The 12,711-nt window shown below is 40.0% G+C and overlaps 1 protein-coding gene and 1 pseudogene across 4 annotated transcripts in view; one reads left to right on the top strand and one right to left on the bottom strand.

Moving 5' to 3' along the window:
* Positions 1–12,711, bottom strand: part of LOC114918112 (uncharacterized) — a 38,987-nt gene that overhangs the window by 10,446 nt on the left and 15,830 nt on the right. The gene's annotated exons all lie outside the window — the stretch shown is intronic.
* LOC114918264 (butyrophilin subfamily 1 member A1-like) lies at positions 107–5,632 on the top strand (annotated as a pseudogene).

The following is a 12,711-nucleotide window of genomic DNA, read 5'->3' as shown; positions in this document are numbered from 1 at the left end:
TAAGCAGCCTCATCTCACATTTAACAGTCACTGAAGCTTATCAGGCTGATAAAACTTTAACACACCTTTTTCATTACAGGTGACCATGGAGATCTGTTTATCAGGTTTTATCGGACTTTGAACGTGCAGAGCCCTCTTGGATTTCCACAGACGTCGAACAGGTATACATATTTGTTGCTGTAAGTTTGAATTTATTGTTTTTGTCTTGACTTAATACTGGAAAACAAAACTGACTTTTGTCTTGTGAAAACAATGTAGGATTTGGTTTTCTCTGTGCAACAAATGCCATCCCTGCATGTAATCACAGAAGGTATGTGGTTATATTTAAAGTAATCATACTATTTGTATTTCTTAAATCTATGTTTAATCCAGAAACCTCCGACTATTACCAGCAGCTTGTTTTCAGTTTTTAAAGCGAATGTCTGTTGGGAATTGAGACATTTCTGCAAATCAAATCCCTGCTGTTTCAATAAGGTTTGAGTGATGGTTAAATGATAGTGAGTTGTTTTTATTTAAATTAGCATTTTAGGAAGCGTTTAACTATTTTAAAACAGTTAGTTGTCGTTTTAAAAAAGCTGTTAAATCCACATTATCCCTCTTTTTTTGTGCTGCAAATGAAAATGAAACTTAAGTGTTTGTTCACTAAAGGACACAGAGGGATGTGTTAATCATTATACTAAGAGTAAAACATGTTTGAAATTTCACAAAAATGCCAACATATGTTCACGACAAGTGAGTATGTTTAAAATCTTGAACACAAACGTGAAATGTGGCTTAACAACATTGTGCAAAGGACCTGTATCCCATTAGTCACTCACTACAAATCCAAATGTTCTTTTTGGGATTTTGGATTCCATTCACAGATTTTCAGATTGATGTAATGGTCATTTAACAATATTTTAGAGTTGGAGTACTTGAGACTTGAGACGGTTATTTTCTATATTAAACATGTCATCCTTTCAAAATCATGTTTACAGGAAAATATCTTCATCATCCCAAACTGAACATTGACATATTGTACGTATTTTTCAGTATTATCATCCTCATTTATGTTCATTCAAACTGATTTCTGCTTGCAGAACTCCATGATGCTTCATGTGACAAATAGACAACCCCTCAGCAGTCAGTTTGGTGCCTCCACTGACCCCGCTGTCCATGCTGTTGTCTTCCTCGCCCTGTTACACTCATGTAGAGGTACATACAAACATTCAGACTAAAGTAAACATGTAAAATAGGTCTATACATGTTTAAATGAATATACAGTATGGCCCTAAATACCACTACATGGCTGTCTTAAAAGTATTACTGAGGCATTTTAGTTAGGAATGAAAATCAAGTCCCTGCTTTTTTGTTTATTTTCAGCTCAGTCTGAGGTGATCGTTCCATCTCAGCCAGTAGTTTCATTGGTGGGTGAAGACGTTATTCTGCCATGTCACCTGGACCCCGTCATGAATGCTTTCTACATGTTTCTTGAGTGGGCGAGACCTGACCTGAACCCCAGATTTATCCTTTTGTGGCGTCAAGGTGAAGAACTGGAGACTGAAAAACATCCGTCCTTCAGGGGAAGAACATCAGTGTTCATCGATGAGCTGGAGAAGGGAAACATCTCACTGAAACTCTCCAAAGTTAAAGTCTCTGATGAGGGAGGATACAAATGTGTCATGCCTGCATTGTCAAAAGCCTCTTCTGTTCAGCTTGTTGTAGGTAAGTGGACAAGTTTGGTAACTTCTAAACATTAGTCAAGTATTTAGTAGAGGTGATAATTGATTGTAAATATCATACTCGACCAGTCAAGACTTCTGTCCGTTCAAGCTGAGGACCTCGTCTTAATGATCATATCAAAGCTAATGCAGGACATATGAGTTATTTATGAGTTATGGGACATAAAAACGTGAAACTGATGACACATTTTTTCCTCTACTAAACCACATCCAATCATGGGGACACACTTTGTCTGACAGGTTGCTCTAATTCAGTGGATCTCACAGTGATACGTGGGCTCCCTCTGGTGGTACGCAAATGAATCTCCATAATATAATACAAATACTTGTTGAGCATAAAACAACTTTTTTGGGGGGTAATGGTGGGCGGGGGATCGACACCCCTTTCTTTTTTACTATCTTAGGGTATATTTGAGCCAAACTCAACCACCTCAAGAAGAAATAAACAAGATGCGATGATGTGGTAGTTCTGTACTTGCGTGCCAATATGCCGCTAGTTAATGATGAATATTGTGACCTCAATGTAAAGTGCACTTTCATGTCTTTTGTTTATTTTTTATTAAAATAAAGAACAAAACTTTTACAAACTTCTGAAACTTCTCTCCTCTACAGGTTCTGTCTCCTCACCTGTTGTTCAGATGACCAAAAACAACAATGGAGTGTTGTTAGAGTGTGAGTCTGCAGATTGGTATCCAGAGCCAGAGATAGTTTGATGGACGGCGAGGGAAACCTCCTCTCTGCTGAACCCACTGAGACAGTCAGAGGTCCTGATGGTCTCTACACTGTCAGCAGCAGAGTGACTGTGGAGAAGAGACATGGGAGGAAGTTCACCTGTAGAGTCACACAGAGGAAGATCAACCAGACCAGAGAGAAGCACCTCACTATTCCAGGTAAATATAAGGCATTAATTATTTATGTGATCACTGAGCTGAATAGTAAATATGAAAATAATTCTGTTTTGCAATTTCAGATCATCTCTTCATGTTCCCCACCACTGTTGTTATCAGCGCTGTGATTGGCTGTGCTGCTTTGCTGTTCATTCCTGCGATCATCTTTGTTGTGTGGAGACGGAGACTAAAGAAATTCAGTAAGTGACAAACTGTCAGTCTTCTGATTGTAAGACTCCAGGTTGCGGATGTTTGATGATATATTGATGAGGTTATTTTTTAGGACTGAGTAGTCGTTCAGTTTTGACTTACTTTGCATTCTTTTACATTCAAGTATTTGTGGATTCAAAAACAGTTTTTGTGTTCGTATGTCTCTGTGGTGGAGTGTTGTGGCTGGAGCTTTTATATTATCAGGTTGTCTTTTCGTCTATGCATGACGTACAACATCCAAGAGAATGACACCACCTTTGTCAATAAGTATATTATCTCCCCTTAAACTTGGTGTACACTTTACGATTTCAGGTCAATTTAGACCACATTTTGTAGTCGTACGACTGATTTTGATTTCTGGCTTTTCAGCCCGAATGTGCGTCTTACATACACTGAAGCACAACGTCCAAACTCTGTCCAAACAGCTGCTGACTGGTCTGATGATCTTCTGGCATGTTTGATATTTTGGTCGTTCGACTGCACACACTCGCAGAGCAGGGGCGTGTCCAGACTTTTTTGACTGGGGTGGCCCACCTGGGGCACTAACCTATGCAGGGGTGGCATAAAGAGTGATATGCAGACAAGCACACACAAATATAAATTTGTATCTTCTCAAACCTCACCAATAATATAGACGTTATAACATTATTGACAAAAAAATAAGATTTATGTTCAAAACCACAATTTAAAATTGTATGCTCCTGCAAAGTCTAACTTGCAAAAATGCAATTATTACAATGTTAAAATTCACTTAGCAGATGTTTTTATCCAAAGCGACATATATGGTCTATATCTAGACCAGTTGTTCTAAACTTGTTTAAACTCAGGACCCAACACCAACTCCTCCCTGAAAAACCATGAACCAAATTTTATTTTTCAACCAATGAGATTGATTTAAAGCAAATTTGAGCAGTTTTTTAAATTTGCAGGTTCCATCAAATGTTTTGTTGCTCAGACAATGCAAAACACCTGACGGAAGCTATAAGTACAACACTAATCCAGTCATACACCAACACTGAAGCAGAGGGTATTAAGTGTCTTGCCCAAAGACACACTGGACATGTTGCCCAGTTGGGGATTGAACCCTTGACCTTTTAGATTAAAGGCAAAGACTCTACTAACTGAGCCACAGCCACCCATTATTTGGTAATGTTTTGGTCCCAACACATTGACAGTACCTGTTTTAAGAAATAGATGTGCAAAGTTTTTATTTACAGTTTAAAGTGTAAACAAAAGAAGATATGATATATTGATATTTAAAGATTAAAAAAAGCCCTAATAGTCAGTTTTAATATAAGTCCCGCCTCTGACAGGGCTAATATCCAATCACAGTTAAGGATTTTTGAAATGGCTCCTGGGGTGGCCAATCAGATTTCTAGGGGGGCCCATGCCGCCCCTCTTGACACGCCCCTGTCGCACAGTGAGAGCAGAGCTACGAGCCGATTCCCCGACTTCAGGACTTTTTTTCCTGATTGTGCCTGCACAAACTGACAGACAACATCCGATATCACCATGACAACAGCAGGCATTCCTGTTTGATCTGCCCCCCCCTTCTATTATTGGAGAAAAGTTGGCTGGAAATATTTTTAGACCTCCTTTTAGAAGACAGGAAACAGGAGAGGAGTCAGACAGAACCTGAGGATAGAGGAAAAAGAAAACAAGAAGAAAACCAAAGTACCCTCACTAAAACAACAGAAGAGAAGGCAGGGGACACTTACAAAGGAGCGGACAGTAATGAAAATCAAGAAGAGGTCATTGAAACACAAAGCAAACATCATAGGGGACGAGAAGAAAGAATCAGACAAGCAGCTGAACGCAGAAAAATATCTACTAAACCAGGTGGAAGAGTCACAGAGGAGGTAAAAGTAGAGGATAGAGAAGGAGGGGATGAGGGGTCAGAAACTGATGAAGGAGCTGAAAATGAAACTCTAAAGAATAAATTAAACATACAAACAGGATTCAAAAGAGGAGGGGAAGGCGATGCTGCATCATTCAGCCATTAATGAAGAGATCAGAGAGAGAGGAGCTGAGTGTCAAGAGGAACTGCAGGAAGAGGAGGAGTTATAGAATGATAAACCTCAACATGTCACATGGAGGATCAAACCACAACAAACACAAGAGAGCAATGAGGACCAGGAGAGAGGTAGAGATTATAAGGCTTTGGAAGAAAACAGTGAAGAAACATGATTTTCTCCAAAAGATAAAACAGTACCAGGATGAGGAAGAGGGAGATGTTAGTATGGAGTCTGAAGAAGAAACTTAAGAAGAGAAATATTAAACCAAAACATGTGATTGAACTCCACGTGAAGAAGAAGCTTTGAGTAAAGAAGAGAAGGGAGATGAGCTGAAACAGAAAACAGTCGACATTAGACGACTCAGCAGAGAAGAGGAACTGAATGATGGAGCGCTGAGCAGATTATTTATCTTTTCAACAAATCATTAGAAGAAGATTTTTGAAGACTTTTGGATTTTGAAATTTTCAAATCAATCACAAAGAAAACAGTGAGATGTGGAATTATTATTAGACGTTTTTCATCTAAGTTTTATCAAAATGCCAACCTGTGCATCCACCAACATGGCAGACATTTTTAAAATTCAGTGACTGATCTGAGGTTACACTTAACAATGAGCATGAAATATGTACCTCAAATTCACTTTACAACTTCTTTCATTCATCATTTATTGTCTGATGATGTCATAATTCACATTTTCAGATTCAGTTTTTTGCAAAGTAATTCTGCACTGTTTACCTCTTATCAACTGTCACTGTGTCAAACTATTTATTTATTTTTTATTAAATCTAGCTTAGTACGATGTGGTTGGTCTGAAGACTTTGTGGGGCTTTTTGGGGAAGAATTTTTCTGATACCTCTATTTTGACGTCATTGTATTCAGAGTGGTCTACCTTTTACAATGGGAGAGCTAACAAAATCATTGGCTAAGTCTGGAATGAGTGCTCCAGGGAAAGATGAGATATTTTATATCATGTTTAAGCTTTTAAGTACAGAGGCACTTAGCAGATTGTTAATGTTGTATAATAAGGTATGGGAGGAAGCGAGGTTGCCAATCAGATGGAAGGAGGCAGTGATTGTTCCTATAAGGAAACCAGGAAAAGATCCAAGCAATGCAGCAAACTACAGGCCAATCGCCTTAACATCACATGTTTGTAAACTGATGGAGCGCATGGTAAATGAAAGAATGGTGTACTATCTAGAGAAAAGAGGGATGATGGCAGAATATCAGAGTGGGTTTAGAAAAGGGCGAGGAACTATGGATCCGGTGGTAAGCTTAGAAGACGTAAGAAAAGCTCAGGTTACAAAAGAAACAGTAGTTGCAGTATTTTTTGATGTTGAGAAAGCATATGATATGCTTTGGATAGAGGGACTTTTGATTAAGTTACATCTCATGGGAGTCAAGGGAAGGATTTTTAATTGGATAATGGATTTTCTGAACAAGAGATCGATTCAAGTAAAAATAGGTGATGAAATATCTAAAAAGTATGTAGAGAATGGAACACCACAGGGAAGTGTGATAAGTGAGATTTTATTTTCAATTATGATCAATGATATATTTGATAATATCCCAACAGATATAGGAAGATCATTGTTTGCGGACGATGGAGCATTGTGGAAAAAAGGAAAGAATATACACTTTATTGTAAATAAAATTCAGAAAGGGATCAGTTTAGTTGAGAAGTGGGGATTAAAGTGGGGATTTAAATTTTCTGTGGAAAAAACAAAGATCATGTTCTTTTCTCGAAAGAAAATTGGGAAGATTATTGGGTTGACATTGTATGGAAATAAGCTAGAACGAGTTCACTCATTTAGTTTTTTAGGGGTATTTTTTGATGTCCGGTTGACATGGAAGGAACACATAAGGAATATTGTTGATAAATGCAATAAAGTAATAAATGTAATGAGATGTCTTGTAGGAATGGATTGGGGAGCTGATGTTGCTGCCTTAAAATATATATATGTGGCGTTAATTAGAACTAGGATTGAGTATGGGAGTGTGGTATATGGATCTGCAGCAAAGACAACACTTGCAAAGTTAGAAATGATTCAGGCACAGGCTCAGGATATGTATTGGGGCAGTGAAATCATCTCCAATATGTGCACTTCAGGTAGAAGTAGGAGAGATGCCACTATGTTTAAGGAGGAAACAGCTATTAGCAAATTATTGGCTGAACTTGAGAGGACATGGAGATAGTCACCCAACAAAATCAGTGTTAAAGGATTGCTGGGAAAAAGAGAGAACAATTAAGTCCAGTTTTGGATGGATAGGGGATAGAGTGGCGAGAGATATGGGAGTATATGACAAGGATATCAGTCCAACTGTTTTATGGCCACCAGTTCCAATGTGGATGCTTGAGACAGCTCAAGTAGACTTGGAGTTACTAAAGATAAAGGAAAGAAAAATAAATGTTGATTTAGTTAGTGAATTCTATGAACACATAGAACAGAGATATGGAGATACGCCATTTTAGTTGCATTAGAATGTGTTGAGCAAATTAAAGGAAGGAAAGTGCTGATATGCAGTGATTCAGTCAGCGCTTTATACAGTATTCAATCAGGATCATCTCACAGTCGTCAAGATTTATTGTATGAAATCATATTTACACATTCCCAGGTGGTTAAACAGGGGACAGATGTGATGTTCATGATGGTTCCAGCACATTCAGGCATAGCAGGAAATGAAAAGGTGGACAGGTTGGCAAAGGAAGCCGTAAAGAAAGAGAGGATTGATATTAACATCAGATTATTTAAGTCAGAGGGGAAACGAGTCACATGGAGTAAAATTAAACAGGAATGGCAACAATATTGGAACAATCAGACAAAGGGAAGACATTTATATTCAATTCAGAGGGAAATAGATAACGTAAAATACAGAGGGAGCAACAGAAGAGAGGAGGTCGTAATGTCCAGGTTAAGAATTGGTCACAGTAATTTAAACAGCACTCTACATATCAGTGGAAAACATTCATCCGGTTTTTGTGAGATATGCAATCTAGCAGAAACAGTTGAACATGTAGTTATTAAATGTAGAAAGTATGTAGCACATAGACAGAACATGATGTCAGAAATGGAGAGAGAGGGACCTTCAAAAGTATTTTGGAGTGAGGGGAGAGAGGGAAAGGAAGATGCTTGTTTAAATATCTCTTGAGAACAGGTTTATTGAGCAGGATTTAGGAATGTGAGTAATAGTTAAATCCAGCAGATGGCAGTAATGCAACTTTTTGGATGCCAGCTGCCAATAAAATCCAAAGAAGAAGAAGAAGAACACACCTTTGTATTACAGGTGATCTGGGGATCTGCTTTTCTCTTTTTATCAGACTGACCCATCAGAGTCCTCGGTAGACTTCCACAACGATCCAACAGGTTTGAATATGTTTGAATTAATTTTGTTCATTTTGGGTTTATAACACGCTGAAAAACAATTTCTCTTTGTTTAAAGATGAGATTGATGTTGAGCTTCTACTGACTCAAAAGTGAATTTTATGTTCATTTTTATTTTCTGTTTTCTTAAACACGCAGATTAGACTTTCTGTTTTCTTTGTGCAACAGATGCTCCCATGATGTGTTTACGGGACAACATTACGTTTAAAATACATGTAGCCTATATTCATATTATTTGTATGAGTCAATATATTCAAACCAAATACCTCCGAGTCCAATTATAACCAGCAGCTGGTTTTGATTTGAGTCTTTTACTCCGTCGGTAACCGGGACAAACTTTAACAGTGTGACGACACAGAGGTGGTGAACTTCCTGCTGAGCCTTCATTATTTAAAACTGTCTTTATATAAAACATTGAAGTCTACCTAATGACAAACTGTCTGTTTATGTTTAAATATTGTTAAATTTACTTTATCGCTGATTTTTCTTTGCAAATGAAAGTGAAACTAAACTGTTTGTTTAAAAACATGCAGAGTGAAGGACACAGGAGGACTTGTTAATAATCATGCTCACACCCAGGGCCGTCCCTGGCCAAATTGGGGCCCTAAGCAGAATTTTATTTTGAGGCCTCCCCATTACAAAATGACTGTATCACGAAATGCCATTTAAGTTTCCTTCATTAGTAGGAACAAATCAAATGAACAGCCTCTGTTAACAATGGAACAAGCCTTTTACAGATGCACACGTCTGCATTTTCTGGATGCAAAGTCATCAATGAGGTCGTCACATGACAGCTGCTGTGCCACTTCTGACTTGATGCTTATGATAGCCAGGCCACTCAAGCGTTCTGGCGCCATGGATGAGCGGAGGTATGTTTTGATGTGTGACGGGTGACGTGCTGGGTGAGGCTGCTTCAGTAGACATGGTGCTTGATGGCCCATGTGACGTACTGGGCGCTGGCTCCGTGTCACACTTAGTAACAAACTTCAGCATTGACCCTGTTATGACAAGAAATCCATCATACAAGTAGATTATTAAGATTTGTTTTGGTCTTAATGGTAAATTACACAATGAAATTAATCATAATATCTCTAAGGAGAATATAATCAGGGCCGCTGGAAAATTTAATCTCCAGTCCACATCTAGATGGAATTATCCTCTCTTCTGTCTCATGATTAGCAGGCTGGCATCTGGGCAAGGGCGTAACTTTGAGTTAGACATTGGGGGGGTTGAGATTTCCGCCTGTGAAGCAGGTCTGAGGACATGCCCCGCATGAGAAAATCTTTAACTATCTATATATATATACACACACACACATATATATACTGTATATACAGTACTTCAGAAATACCCACTGAGAAATCATGTGATATTAGTGTCTTGAATTTTTTCATTCATAATTGTGTGCAGAGAGTGTGCAGGTCATCAGAGCATGACCATTTTTATCTGCTCATCTGAAACCACTCCACAGACTGGAATGCTGCTCTGAGCCTGTTTCTCTCTGTGAGGGAAATCACACGATCACACCTATGGATAACTAAAACTGTATGTTTTTAGCTACTTAACAACATTTTAACTCTTTGACCTTATTACCTGGTCACCTGTGCCTTCTCTCTCTCTCTCTGATCCTTCTGTCTTCCCTGCTTTTGCAGCTACTTTCACATTCCATCTGATACACACACATACACATTGTACAGGAAAAAATGTTTAGTAATTGCGTGTTCAGTAATAATATGTGTGTGTGTGTGTATAATATAATTATATATATATAACTATTACTCAAGTTGGCTTGTCCTGTCCCAGCTTTATACAAGGTGTCTCAGATTTGTTGATCATTTTAATTCTTCATGAGAAATTCATTGGATTCTATTTATTGTCAGAAACCACAGGGGAGTGTTTTGTGAACGTGACAGGAAATAATGAGAAGGATATCATGTCGATGTTGCTTTTTTGAATTTTGTTTTTAAATTGTGCCTTGTCAGAGCATACCGTTCCTACCTGCTCATCTGAAACCTCTCTCTCGCTGTCTCAGCCTTTCTCTCTTCACCTTCTTTAAATCTGATACACATTAAAACAATACACCAAATAATTACTCATTATAATTTAAAATCATACATAGTAGTGATCACACACGGTCACGGAACAATCATCTTCATGTATATAGACGATCTTTGGCTGATCAAAAGCTCTCCTATTGGCTTTTAGCCCATCATGTGACGGCGCACGGGTCTCCTATTAGACAAACCGATGGGCTCAATGATGACAAAGTCGCCTGTTCGCTGAATAGTGAATCTGACTAAGTGGTTAAGACACAGCACAGCAGAAAGTAGGACTAACTTTTGTTCAGTTAACATTATTTGACTCGTGAGTGGTACCTCCTGTTGGGAAGATATGTTTATTCTTTTGCCCAACCAACAACTTCGTTCGCTTTTTCTCTCGTGCTGGCTTCATACATACACAGGGACAGACTGGAGGGGAGGGACCATGGACATATAAAGAGAGAGGAGGGACCATGGACATATAAAGAGAGAGGAGGGACCATGGACATATAAAGAGAGGAGGAGGGACCATGGACATATAAAGAGAGAGGAGGGACCATGGACATATAAAGAGAGGAGGAGGGACCATGGACATATAAAGAGAGAGGAGGAGGGACCATGGACATATAAAGAGAGAGGAGGAGGGACCATGGACATATAAAGAGAGAGGAGGGGGGACCATGGACATATAAAGAGAGAGGAGGGACCATGGACATATAAAGAGAGAGGAGGGACCATGGACATATAAAGAGAGAGGAGGGAGGGACCATGGACATATAAAGAGAGAGGAGGGAGGGACCATGGACATATAAAGAGAGAGGAGGGAGGGACCATGGACATTTAAAGAGAGAGGAGGAGGGACCATGGACATATAAAGAGAGAGGAGGGACCATGGACATATAAAGAGAGGAGGAGGGACCATGGACATATAAAGAGAGAGGAGGGACCATGGACATATAAAGAGAGAGGAGGGAGGGACCATGGACATATAAAGAGAGAGGAGGGACCATGGACATATAAAGAGAGAGGAGGAGGGACCATGGACATATAAAGAGAGAGGAGGGACCATGGACATATAAAGAGAGGAGGAGGGACCATGGACATATAAAGAGAGAGGAGGGACCATGGACATATAAAGAGAGAGGAGGGAGGGACCATGGACATATAAAGAGAGAGGAGGGACCATGGACATATAAAGAGAGAGGAGGGACCATGGACATATAAAGAGAGAGGAGGGAGGGACCATGGACATTTAAAGAGAGAGGAGGGACCATGGACATATAAAGAGAGAGGAGGAGGGACCATGGACATTTAAAGAGAGAGGAGGGACCATGGACATATAAAGAGAGAGGAGGGACCATGGACATATACAGAGAGAAGGAGGGAGGGACCATGGACATATAAAGAGAGAGGAGGGAGGGACCATGGACATATAAAGAGAGAGGAGGGACCATGGACATATACAGAGAGAAGGAGGGAGGGACCATGGACATATAAAGAGAGAGGAGGAGGGACCATGGACATATAAAGAGAGAGGAGGAGGGACCATGGACATATAAAGAGAGAGGAGGGAGGGACCATGGACATATAAAGAGAGAAGAGGAGGGACCATGGACATATAAAGAGAGGAGGAGGGACCATGGACATATAAAGAGAGAGGAGGGACCATGGACATATAAAGAGAGGAGGAGGGACCATGGACATATAAAGAGAGGAGGAGGGACCATGGACATATAAAGAGAGAGGAGGAGGAGGGACCATGGACATATAAAGAGAGAGGAGGAGGAGGGACCATGGACATATAAAGAGAGAGGAGGGACCATGGACATATAAAGAGAGGAGGAGGGACCATGGACATATAAAGAGAGGAGGAGGGACCATGGACATATAAAGAGAGAGGAGGAGGAGGGACCATGGACATATAAAGAGAGAGGAGGGACCATGGACATATAAAGAGAGAGGAGGAGGAGGGACCATGGACATATAAAGAGAGAGGAGGGACCATGGACATATAAAGAGAGAGGAGGAGGAGGGACCATGGACATATAAAGAGAGAGGAGGAGGAGGGACCATGGACATATAAAGAGAGAGGAGGAGGGAGGGACCATGGACATATAAAGAGAGAGGAGGAGGGAGGGACCATGGACATATAAAGAGAGAGGAGGAGGAGGGACCATGGACATATAAAGAGAGAGGAGGAGGGACCATGGACATATAAAGAGAGAGGAGGAGGGACCATGGACATTTAAAGAGAGAGGAGGGACCATGGACATTTAAAGAGAGAGGAGGGACCATGGACTTATAAAGAGAGAGGAGGAGGAGGGACCATGGACATATAAAGAGAGAGGAGGAGGAGGGACCATGGACATATAAAGAGTGAGGAGGAGGAGGGACCATGGACATATAAAGAGAGAGGAGGAGGGAGGGACCATGGACATATAAAGAGAGAGGAGGAGGAG

This window comes from Labrus bergylta, chromosome 2, assembly GCF_963930695.1.
Source record: "Labrus bergylta chromosome 2, fLabBer1.1, whole genome shotgun sequence".
Lineage (NCBI taxonomy): Eukaryota > Metazoa > Chordata > Actinopteri > Labriformes > Labridae > Labrus > Labrus bergylta.
Note: the sequence above shows the minus strand (reverse complement) of the source record. Positions and strands in the feature narration are given on the sequence as shown.